The sequence below is a fragment of the Hippopotamus amphibius genome, chromosome 5 (genome assembly GCF_030028045.1).
Source record: "Hippopotamus amphibius kiboko isolate mHipAmp2 chromosome 5, mHipAmp2.hap2, whole genome shotgun sequence".
NCBI classification, from domain to species: Eukaryota; Metazoa; Chordata; class Mammalia; order Artiodactyla; family Hippopotamidae; genus Hippopotamus; species Hippopotamus amphibius.
The window spans coordinates 82,918,145-82,927,137 of record NC_080190.1 but is presented as its reverse complement, the minus strand read 5'-3'; positions in this window follow the sequence as shown (position 1 = coordinate 82,927,137).

Sequence of the window (8,993 nt, the reverse complement as noted above, 5' to 3'; positions counted from 1 at the left end):
CTGGTCCTGTCTCTGCTGGGGTCGAACGTATGGAAACTGAGCCCTCGGTCCAGCAGGGCAGGCTTTGAGAGGCCAGCTCTGCCACTGGTAGTGTTAGCAAGCGCTTTCCCTCCTCAGAGCGCTGACGGCATTTGCCGTCCCTACTTCCCGACTCTTCGTTTGACAGTGCCATGCGTTGCCACGGTCGACTGATTTTATTTTTTTTAAAGATTTCACAGGCGAGGTGAAATTTCATTTCATGTGTGTTTGTTTGTGCCTTCGTTTAGGCTGTGATGCGAGGCTTGTGGGATCTTAGTTCCCCAACCAGGGATGGAAGCTGTGCCCCCTGCAGCGGAAGCACGGAGTCCCAACCACTGGACCGCCAGGGGAGTCCCGTGACTGGTTATTTTTTGTTTCTCTGCCACAGCTCTCACTGGATGATGGACTCATCTGAGGCTTTGGAGATGTCATCTACCCAAATGGGGAAATGGAGACAGTTGAAGTCTGTGACTCACCCAAGTCCACCAGGTTTCCCATTTATCCAGGAGCTGGAGAAGCTGGCCCTGGGCTAAAGGAAGAGCAGTCCGACCCTGGTGCCACATCAGGGGCCCCGACATCTCAGGGAGGAGATGGAGGGACCCCCTTCAGCTAGGCCTCTGGAGCCCCAAGGCCCCTCTCTGGAGACAAGTGATGAAAACATTTCTCTTTCTCTTCAAGTCCTGTCCCAGCTTTATCACAAACAGACCAATGCAAGCTCGGATGTGATCTCAGCACAGATTTGTGCCCTAGAACTCACTCTGTGGCAAGAAAGAACATTCCTGGTTTTAACAGACGCCTTCTTGAGTAAATAGAAAAGGACCAGGAAGTAGACTCAGAATCAGCACCCAGCTTGCAGTCACAGGATAGCTCTGCTGGCCTTCTGGCTTGGGCTTTTTTGCAGGGAGAGGCCAGGGCCTGGAAAGGTTTTGTGTGTCCCCTTAGTGTCACTCGGGCCCACCTAGGAGGTGGCCCCAGGGCCTGCACAGGATGCCAGAGACTCGGGTCATAGGCCCACCACTGCCACTCGTTAGCTCTGTGGCCCTGGCCCGTCAGCCTGAATGGCTGGTTGAACGACTGCAGCTCTCCCTGTGGCCTCTGAGATGGGTGGGAGGGTCACACACACAAGATGCATGTGCCACACTCACAAGGCTGGTGGGGCTCTTCCTCTCTCTATCTTGAGGTGGGAGGCCATGTTGCACCAGTAGAACAAGATACAAACGATGAACCTGTTGACCAATCCTAGAGGTGTCTGGGTGGCACAACTTAAATATCATGACCAGAGACCCACGCACGTGGGCGTCCCCTGACCCACCTCGTGACGGCCAGGACCAGGAACATGCAAGTTTCACGCATGTCCAAACGTTAGTGCAAACCCCCAAGTCTCTAAAAATCCTCAACACAGGGGACTTACTTCCCTGGTGGTCCATCAGTTAAGACTCCGTGCTTCCAACACAGGGGGCGCAGGTTCTAGTCCTTGGTCGGGAAGCTAAGATCCCACATGCTGCACTAAGACGCCGCAAGCCAGTTTGGCCTAATACATAAATAAATACAAATTTTTAAAAATCCTCAACACTGGTTTCCCAAATGGCAATTTTTCTAATCCCTCTGGCTAGATACAACCTCGCCTGAATCAGTCTTCAAGCACTCCAAACCCATCTGGAGCTAAAAAGACGTTTATGAAAATGGCCACCATCTTTCCCACCCCCCCACACACCGCCCATCCTAAACCCCTGGGCAGAGCCATCTGCAAGAGACAGTGGTGAGGAGGCTGCGTAAATGGGGGTGCAGTTGCTGGGGCTGCCAGTGCCTCCCCAGGGTCCTCCTTACACCCCTCTCTGCTTCAGGCTTGAGCTCCAGGTAATAAAGAAAAATCCCATGCCCATTAAAGCGGCAGCAGTACTTTGGAGCCAGCATCTCATGTTCAAGCGCTTTATTCTGGTGACCATCCTAGCATCCCTCACTTAGTAAGCAAAGAGACCCTGGACTCCATGTCAGAGCCTTATCTGAATTTCTGGTCCTTGACTTTCCCTAACATACAAAGGCTTCTCTCCAGCTAGGAGACTGGTGACGAGTTTCACTTGTCTGTCTACAAAGAGAAATATTTTAAATGCTTTCTATTTATGGCTGTGAAGTCTTGTGATGACCAAAGGCGAAGGCGAAATCTCTCTGTACATTGATTTTTAGTGCAGGCTTAATGCCTGTATGTAATTATTTTTACCATGCAGGTGAAGCAGGAAATTAAATTGGGCTTCTTTAATGAGGGGGAAAAACCAGCACCAGACATGAAAGATCACAGGAGGACTTGGGCAGGTAACCTGTTTGCAAATACTGTCCTCGCTTTAAGGCCTCTGTATCTGCTAAAAATGCATTTCCCACCACCTCCACCCCCACACACATACCCGTGTAGATCTGTTTCTGCTTTCTCCTGGATTCTCAGGAAAGAAAAATCCCCTAGGATCCTCCTGTTCTGTCTGCCTGACAAACCCAATAGGAAACCTCCATTAATCTGTAAGTGAGGGTAATGGTTTTTCTGCTGTTTCATACATGCTCTGTCAAATTCATAGCTTCTTGAGACAAGAAGGGACCCTGGGGGAATTGAATGCACCTCTGCAGGGCCTGGTACCCAATGGCCACGTGGAGATGCTAGAGGGGGCATCCAGCAGCCCTCTGCTGCCCCTAGGAAACAGTCTGTTCTTCCCACCACTCACCCTTCTCCACTTTCAGACTGTAGGAGGGAACACTGGACCTCTGAAAACCAGGCCCAGGGAGTCAGATTTCCACCCTTGTCCAAGGTGGGAAGGACAGTTTCAGACATCCCAGCCAGAGACTGGCTTTCCTGGCAGCACCTGGGGAGGCAAGCTGTGTCTCCAGGGTCGGGAGGCCGTGGGCTTTCCCAGGTTCAGACGCACTGTGACACTAGGTCTCTCTTGTGCCAAAATGGACATAGAGCCATCTGGCTCCGTGTTGCTTCTAGAAACTCACCAGTGAGCGTTTTCCTTCATTTAAGTCCACTCAGGGCCCAGGGACAGGGCCCGGCCAGGCCCTGCACATGGTATCAGGTGCAAAGTCCATGGCCCTTCCTCCCATCAGAGAAGATCCCCTGATTCTGAGTCGCCAGTTAAGGATAGGGGACGACAAAAAATTTGAGGTTCAGCTCTCAAACCCCAGCAGCCCATTCCTTTCCTAATTCTTAAGAAATTTGCATTTGTCTTCGGATCAGTTCTGCCCATCAATCAGCTTTCATTTGCTCTGTCCTGGACCTGAAGCCAAAGTGTGTCTCTTGCTAGCCTGCCTCCAGCTCCCGACCTCCTGGGCTCTGCTGTTCTCTCGAACCCCAAGCCCGTGGAGGCTGTTTGGACAGGAACCCCCACCTCATGTCCTCATCAGGGGTGATAGCCAGGGTGCATGGAGGTCAGGGGATCCAGGGCAGAAGTGAGGTGTGGAATTCTGTCCACAGGGATGGGCGAGGGTAACTGCCCTCTGAAGGGGCTGGAGCTGCCCTGCCTTGGGAACTGCCCCCAAAAGGCAATGACTCCCACCTCCCCACCTCCCAGGGAGCCTTACACTTCCCAAGAAATGCAGCCCAGCCTTGGTAAAAGCAGGAGGCAAGGAGTAGAGACTGTTGGGATCCTCCTGCAACTTCTCCCTGCATGACCTTGGGCTGTTTCCTCCCTGGCACCTCCGTTTCCATCCCTGGACAGAGGAGGCAATCACGCATCTTCCTGAAAGGCCAAGGCTCCTTTCAGAGGGCCCATGTGGTCCATCGGAAGGAAACGGTCAGCCGTTTCACGGTGAGGCCGCCACAGGCCAGTGAGAACAGCCCCTGCCGTGGCCTTGCCTTCTCCCAACTAAAGGGGCCAAGGCAGCCCCAACTGCAGCAGCTTCTAGAATCAGAAGAGGCCCTTCCCGGCATCCTGCTGCAACCGGGGGTGGGGGTGTCAGATTTTGCCGTGGGGGAAGCCGGTCACGAAGCCCCCACTTCTAGGTAAGCTGCCAGCTCTCTGCCTGGAGCCTTGCCGATGGTCACAGTGTGTCACCTCCCAGGAGATGTTCCACTTTCCAAGCAGGTGAGACATGAACCCAGTTAAAAATAGCAGACTGGACTCTTCACAGGGTCCCCTTGCAAAGCAAGACTACGGGTGCTCCTCCAAGCAGCAAAAAGGACCACCCCGGCCCTTGGGTTCCCTCTAGGGGTCCCACTGCACAAAAACCCCCAGCGCCTCCCTGTGTGACACCCCAGAAGCCCAGCACAGCCCGGGCCGAGGGCCACCTCTCGGCTGTGCTCCAGCTGCCAGCAGAGCCCTTGGGCCGTGGCCACGGGCCATCTCTCGCCCATCAGGTTCACCTCAGTGACCGTCCACACCCTCTCCCCGCCTTCCTGCTCCCTTTAGCCTTGGCAGAGCGGGGTTTCTGGAGCTTTCTCAGAACCATGGACACATTCCCAGTGGAAATCATGACATTTTCCGTTTCACATGACGCACTCCACAATGCCTCAGGAAAAGAGAGAGAGAGAGAGAAGGCAGACAGGCCTGGGAGCCGGCCCCTCTCTGTCAACAGCCGGGCCAGGTCCTCTCTGTTTATCCTGGAGTCGCCTCCCCGGGGCTTGACAGCCAGGCCTCCGTGTTTTCTCCTGCAGCCGGAGGCCCGACCACTAGGTTAACTGCCTTTTCTCCCGGCTCACACAGCACATCTGGATCAAGGCGTGCCTCTCCACTTTGTTGTGTTTTTTTTAAAACTTTACTTTCGACTGCCATGGTAACTGCTGCATGTTTGGCAAAGGGAAAGAGGGGGGAAAAAAAAAAAAAAAGCTCGGGGAGAAGAAAAGGAGCTCTCAGCGCAGGGCTGGCGGCCGTCCAGGGTAATCATGCTGCAGAGCTGAAATGAGGCCTCTGGCGGACAGCCAAGTTACAAAGAACAAAGCTGTCAGTTCCTAATGTTGGCGGCAAAGCCTGTTTGGCACCCTTATATGGTTTCCCAGAACTCCCTGCCCTGGCGGCCGTCCATTCCCTTCAGGGCAGCAAACAGGATTAGCCCAGCTCGAAGTTGTTTTTCTTCTCTCTCCTCCAACTGTTCCAATGACATCATCCCCGCTGCATTCATTTGCCAGCAGGGTGGTTTTTTTCTCTCTCTCTCTCTCTCTCCCCCCCCTCCCTCCCGCTCTCCCTCCATCTCTCTCTCTCACACACACACACCTCCACTCCCACTTCCTTCCTGTAGCCGCCCCCCCCGCCCCCCCCCCCCCCCAGCTTGCTTGAAGCGCAGTGTTTGAGGTCACGCGTCTCGTCCAACATCTCGGTGAAACGCACAAACGCCCCGGTGCTTGTCCATTTCGCTGAATCAAGCCAGACGTTGTATTTTATTTTTATAACTGAATTCCTGTGAGATAAAAATCTCATTTTCCTTAGCAGGCTGTAATCAGCACTGGCAGGGCTGTGGTTTCCAACTGCCCCATCTCGTGCTTCCTTACGAAGCTCCACTGAGAAATGAACTTGGCTGCCAGGTTTAAAGGGCCCGCGGCCAGTCATACGGTGCTGGTTCACACACACACACACACACACACACACACACACACACACACACACAATGTGCACACAAAGACCACTGGACACGCACACCCACATGCACACACACCCACGGCTACACAGACAAAGGGCGCGGAGGTACCCATCGACACAAACAGACACACAATCAGCACCCAGGGTCATTCTTTCCCTTTGGAGAGGGAGAATAGGTGGATAAGTAGAAGCCAAAACCTGCTTCCGAAAAGGCTGGTTTCAACCAGCAGGCAGGCAAAGCGTTATGCAACTAATGTCTGGGTTCATGAAAGGAATCGAGGTTCTCTGACTGCACAAATGTTCCCCCGCCCCCGCCCTGCACCCCCCCCCCCCCCACACTCACTCTGATTCATGAACTAGTTTTCAGATTCATGAATCACTCGGGAGCCAGCCAGAGAAAAACGAGTAGTATTGATCTCATTTCAATGGAAATGGGCTTATTATGGCCACGCGGGGTGCGGACAGCTTTCCCCCACCAGGCTCCGAGGGCTGCAGGGGGGCGGCCCCACCTGCGGGTGGGGCAGGGATACTCAGGGACAGGCAGGCTTCTGCAGAGGGTTCCCCCTCTTCTGACTATGAAACCGGGCAGAATAAGTTCCACTGGAGTAAGGAACTGGACTCCTCTGTCCTCCTTGGGCAGGTCTGTGGCCTTGGTTTTGTTCTCCATCTTTTTTTTTTTTTTTTTTTTCACTTTTAATGAAATCTTTTAAGAGACCTCTCAGTGCAAATTCTTTTCTGGATTTCTGGTGAATTCTCAAGGACTACCTAAAATAGAAACTCGCCTTTACTAGGTGAATTCAAGTTCAAATCCAACTCGGATATCTTGGGGTTTGCTTTGTTGTTTGTTTTATGACAAACATGTAGCTTTTACCTTTTTCAGCCCCTTGCACTTTCTTCAGCAAAGATGGCCTGGGGAATACAGACCCTCTAGATTCTGGGCAACCTCATTTTTGTAAAGAAAGACTCTCCTCCCACTGGATGACTGTCATCACATGCACGGGGGCTCTGGGATTTCATAAAGCCATTCTTTTCCTTCCCAAATGAAGTGAGGGTTCTCTCATTGACTGTCAAGGAGGTGAGCACTGAGCCGGGGTCTGGTGGCATCACAGACAGGGAACCTTCGGTCCCTGGGGGAGGTTTATCGAGGGCTGTCCACCAAGGAGCCATGCCTCTCCAACTGCCTTTCCTCGGCCCCCTTAAGTTGCAACTCAACCATCATCCCCTTTGATATATGCTCTTAGCCCAACCCAGCACATCAGACTCATCCTCAGGGTTGGGAAATCTTTCCCTTCCTCTTTAGAAAGCTGCACTTTGGGCTGTCTTGTGTTAGCAGCTCTTGATCGGTAATTGACTTTGATTTGCAGCTTTGAAATGGGATTTTGTGTGTTTCTTCTCCCAGGTCTCCCCCAACCACCCCTACCCTCCCAGCCCTGGGAGATTTCAAACAACTGATTGGATGTATGCTTTTCAGAAACCTCTCAAAAGTTGGCAACCATCCACAGAAAAGGATTCAATCCTAATCTGCATAATTTGGGATCCAAGAGTTTGGAAATGAGACTCTCACCCATTGACTTCAGACGCACAGTTGCGCCATTAGGCGCATTTAACTTGGCAGGGGTTCTGCGCTGTGACCTTGCCCCCTTTTATTCCTGCAGTGCCCGGGAAAAACTGGGAGCAGCCCCAAGAAGGGCAAAGAAGATGCATTTGTGTGAATTTCAATAAGCAATTGGTTCAGAGGCGAAAAGAGCTGCTTTGCTTTCCGTGAGGTCCGTGTGAATGTGCCTTTCAGCTCTGAGCTTGTATTCTTGGGCTGAACCTTGCAGCCAGCTGGGTTCCCGGGGCGTCACGGGTTAAAATCACTCCCACGAATGTGCTGGCTGGCCTCAGAGCAAATGGGGGTAGTGGGTTGGCTCATGTTTTGCATTAACTCGTTGGCTTTTTTTTTTTTTTCCACTGCAGCCTCACAGTCTCTGATAAACCTGAGTTGCTAGGAAAGCTTTATGTAACACCCACCGGCCTCAGCTTCTCATAGCAGCAAGTGTTCTGTTTCCAGAGTTCCCCATAAACCTGGCAGCACATCAAAACCTCTGTTTCATAACAGACCAGAAATAGGATTTTCTAATAACATTCCGAGGACTGGACGGATCGTGCAGGGGTCTGGACTTTTATGAATTGTTAATGGTGAACTAAACAGAGACCCCCACGACGCCCAGCCTGCTATCTCTGGGGTCGAGGAAGGAAGGGAAGTCGGAGGAGTGTGGTTTCCACATCCACGATCTGTTGGTTAGTGACCCGTGGCCCCTTTCAGAGAATTTGCTAAAAAATCTCAAACATATTGAGGATCTTACTCATGTTTTAAAAAAAGAAAAGGGGAAAAAAAAAAAACTACCTTCCTCCTGCTCCTTCCTTCATTCATGGAGAATGTGGTTTCTTTTTATTTTGTTGCCAGACAGGCTGACAGTTACAGATTTAACCCCTAGCTTCCCTAGGTTAGCTCTCTTCAGTGGACACACCTAGGGTGGGGGATCCAAGTATTGTCCCGCAAGAGGCAAACCACACTTCTAAACCTCAACCCTGTGAATCTGGGGCTGATAGAACGAGCACTGAGTGAAACGAGGGAGCGGGAGGTGGCCTCATCCTCCTTCCTCACGCCCATCTGTTACCTCCCCAGCAGGCCACCCCGCCTAGTCTGGTCCTGGTTTAGATGATGACAGGGATGGGAGTTCCCTCCAAAAGGCCATTTGCAGCCTATGTAGATGTCAGTCGGGGTTCCAACTACTATCCCTTTGTTCCATTTCATCAGCTGTGCCTTCCTTCCGGTTCTGTCTGGACCGTCTTTGCCCTGCCCTCCGTGTGCTGCTAGCATGTGGGCATCACTTCAAAATAAAAGAAGCCCCAGGTACAGCGGGCAGGGCGCGGGGTCAGCCAGACTCACGTTTGGGGAGAAGCCTGGGGTGACGTGTGGTACAGCTGCCTCCTGTGGTAAGGAGCCGCCATAAGAAGACGCTGCTCCTAGGGCTCCCTGCATTCTCTCCTGCATCCCCTCCTGCATCCCAGCCATCTCCCTCTTTTCCTCCGGGGGCCAGCTCCCTGCACTCACCTGACCACCCCAGGGCAGCCTGCGCGGTGCTGCCTCTTCCCCTTGAGCCCTTCACTCCGCCGTCCTGTGTGGTTTCCCTCTTTTAAGCTTAATGGCCATGTTTCTCTCCCGGACCTCCTCAAACAATCCCTGCATTGTTCACCTCTTCGACCTTCTCATTTTGGGATATTGGCCCCTGGACGTACCAACTCCAGCCTCACCAGGACAGTCCTCACTTGGTCCTTTCCTCCTCTGCCATCCACATAACTTCTGGGGTTTGCAACTCTTTCCCATTTGGTTTCATCAGAGTGTAATTGACCTGCTCTATGCCCTTTCCTCTG